Source organism: Dysidea avara, chromosome 9 (genome assembly GCF_963678975.1).
Source record: "Dysidea avara chromosome 9, odDysAvar1.4, whole genome shotgun sequence".
NCBI classification, from domain to species: Eukaryota; Metazoa; Porifera; class Demospongiae; order Dictyoceratida; family Dysideidae; genus Dysidea; species Dysidea avara.
The window spans coordinates 35489591-35493466 of NC_089280.1; positions in this window are offsets into that span (position 1 = coordinate 35489591).

A 3876-nucleotide genomic window follows, 5' to 3' on the forward strand; every position below is an offset into this window, starting at 1 on the left:
GTGAGTGAGTGAGTGAGTGAGTGAGTGAGTGAGTGAGTGAGTGAGTGAGTGAGTGAGTGAGTGAGTGAGTGAGTGAGTGAGTGAGTGAGTGAGTGAGTGAGTGAGTGAGTGAGTGAGTGAGTGCATGGATATGGATCATGGCATAACTTAGATCAAAGCAGCACATTAGCTACCACTGGCATAATATTATCAGTAATGTTCGCTTCACTATACCGACTCACTGAATAAATTTAAAGGAGGGCAATCATGCTTCTGTACCTGCATGACTATATCTAAGATGGGTCAGTGGAATGGAATGGTAGAATGGACTGGAATGGTGGACTGGAATGTGGACTGGAATGAAATGGTGAAACGAAACAGTAATTAGATAATTTCACCTAGTGACACCTTCTTATAAAGACCACTTCCTAGCAAAAGTCAAGGACCGTTTTACTTTAATGCCTAAATTGCTGCTATCTTGTTGTTTTATCCAATAGGACATGATGGTCTTAATTGTGTGTCACATGCTTAGATTTATAATGCAATAATGCCCCCATGTAAAAACAGCTTGACTGTACAAAAAGGATGTGTCTACGAAACTAAAAGTAACTGGAAACTAAAGGAGCTAATATATGGTGAGGCCAAAAATGAATTTTAAAACTAGCAACTATATAACATTGGTCCTTTTATCATTGACTCGTGCAGTCTGGCTGCATTCTTAATTGATTCCCTAATTGGCTAGCAATTTGGTGCCTCATTGTGGAGGAGAAAAAAGTGGCCAAATTACTAGCCAATTAGAGGTAATTACAGGAGGAATACAGCAAGACTGCACAAGTCAATGATAAAGGACTAATTTTTGTAACCTATATATAGCTAGTTAGTTACCGGTATTAACATTCATTTCTTGGTCTTACCAGAAATTGATTCCTTTATAGTCATCAGTTACTTTTAGTTTCATGGACATGTCTTTTTTGTACAGCTAAGCTGTGTTTGCATGTGGATGTTGTTATATCACAAATCAGATATCACTCTGACTTTTCTAGGCATGTGGCACACAACTGATCAATATGACCATCCTATGTAGTACAGTCATCGTGTGAGTCAACCTCACACTAATTGCAACAAAAGCAAACTCAACAGATGTTGGTTCCTTATTATGTCTTCATTGACAGAAAAAGAGTCCTAAGGAATCCTCATGGGGGATCAGTGTGAAAATCACTAAATTAAAAATCCACTTTTTTGCTCCTTAATAGTTTAATGTTTTCACTGCGTTTATAGTCATATCTCAGCTAGGATACTACTTATATCAAAACTTATTATACCATTAAAACACTCTCGCAACGACGAATCTTTTCGTACTAAAATTATCACCTTAGGAAATGTGTTAACGAGTTATAATCACATATAATTAATAATACACAGGTGATATCAAAGAGACTGTTGCAAATTCCTTTGTATGACTACTCAATTCCCTTACAGTTACCACAAGTGGGAGTGCACTCAATGTTGTGCTTCTTGCATGAGCATATCACTGTGTACTGCAATCTGGCAGTTGCACGTAGCAGATGTTCAAGAGCAGGAGGTAGCGATGTTTGAAGCGGCACAAACTCCTCTTCACACTTCTGCCATCCCCACTCTCTGCATAGGATGAAGTTCTGCAGCTGATTCTTTCCATTCTTGAGCTTGAAGGTACGCGCAAAGGATGTGGTACTTTGCTGCTGCTGACGTTGGTGGTAAGGATTGTGGTTTTACGTGGGATGTTTTTGAAGCCACCTTTTAGCAAAACCGTTTATGTCAGAGGAATCTAGTGTGTTAGTTAGCATTCCATTGTAGAGAGCTTTCTCTCCTGCATCTATCTCATCATTTGTGGAGGCTGAATCAGAATGGAACACCTTTGCCTACTCACGGAACACACTGCTTGCTTTGAACTTGCTAAGGGATGCTTTCCAATCTTATAGAGATGTGATGTTGTGTCACACCCGAGAATAGCATGGATGAAGAGGATGTTGTTGCAGATGTCTTGACCAAGCTTTTCTTTTGTGGTTCTGATGTTCCAGACGTGAAGCTTTTGTGTTTTCTTTGCCGTAGGATGAAAGAAGAGGTCATGGCAGTTGAGACTTGCATGGTAGCAGAGCAGAACAATGAGGTCAGTGTCCTCACCAACTAGCACAGTGGTACTGGTGGTTGCAGATTGAACAGCCTTCTGAACAATCAAGAGATCAGCATCTCCTGGTGCATGGAAAGTTTGGCAGTTGCTCTTCTCCAGTTCTGTACTCAGCATGAAAACAAATTGCTGCTTATTCTTTCGGTTGACCAAAATCTGGTCCTTCTTCATTGTGATGGTCATGTTAGCAGCATTGCACTAGCCTTTCCTTTTGACCGCCTCTGATATCTTTGTGTTCATATTTTCATAGCCATCAAATACAACTATAGCATACTTGTACTTTCTTGCTACATTTCCTGTGTATTGATGGTAGATGTCTCCATATGTAGGACCGCGAGACCATACATGGGGTGCGCCCCACCATCCAGGACATACTGAATGCCATCATCTGGCATATCTGGTAGGACGCCACTTTTGTCTGCTTCATGGAGCAAAAGAGGAATCAAAGAGAGCATGAAATATGAGCTGCACAGCTCAGCTCATACTTCAGCATGAGCTGAGCTGTGCAAGTATGAGCTGTGTAGATCATGCTTGAGTTAGCCTTCAAGCATGAGCTGTACAGCTTATGCTTGAAGGCTAACTCCAGATCATCTGATGATTGCATGACAGTAGTACTGTAAGTCTCTGAAAGAGAAGCAGTGGATCAATCTGAATCCCTCCAAAAATGACCAAAAATTCCTCCTCAGATGACTGAAGTACAGGTCTGCCATTGCTTGATGTGCTTGCCATTGCTTGATGTGCTTGGCATTGGCTCCTCTTGGTTGGTGTCTTTTGCTATTTGATGTGGGTTACAGTATTTGTGGCAACATTGCTGATATACGGATGCTGTCATTCCTGGAAATATATACTGACCTGGTTGATGGTTGAACTACCCTATGCTGTTAGAGCAGAAGATGGGACACCTGTGTCTGTAGAAGTCTTGCAGATGGCACACAATACAAGTTGTACATCCTTGCTGAAAGAAGAATTGAGAATATTTGAGCTGGAACACTGAATGGTCAACTCACCTTTATCTAAAGGTCCTTGGTTCATTCCCGGGGTTTCAGCACCTAATGTCAAGATTGATTAAGTTTTCCCTGGTTCAAGCCTTGTTCAGATATTTAGTAAGTACTCTTCTCTAGTTATCACCAGCATTAAAAAAACCTTCTACAGTACTTTGCCTTACATGTAAATACCATACAATGTTGGGTCTGATCATTCTCATTGGTAGATGTGATATTTCACTCATCCACAACTTAACCGTTCTCCTGCTGGTTGAAAACTCTCAAACTCGCTATACTACTCCGTGTGCATGTAAAAACATGTATAAAGGCATTACTACAGTAGTTACAGTTGCAAAACATGTACAAAGAGTAAGCAAATCCCTGACTATAACTCGTTAACAAATTTTCCTAGGGTGATAATTTTAGTACCAAAAGATTCGTCTTTGTGAGAGCATTTTAATGGTATAATAAACTTTGATATAAGTGGTATACTAACTGAGATATGACCATAAACACTGTAAATATCAAAGGGAGCACAAAATGGGCTTTTATTTTGGTGATTTTCACACTGTTCCCCCACGCGGATTCCTTAGGACTTTTTCTGTCATTGAGGACATAATAAGGAAACAAAATCCGTTGAGTTTGCTTTTGTTGCAATTAGTGTGAGGTTGATGCAATATTCTTGGTAAAATGCCTGTACTAATGGGGATACACTCTAAAACAACAATATAGCAGCAATTAGACATTAAA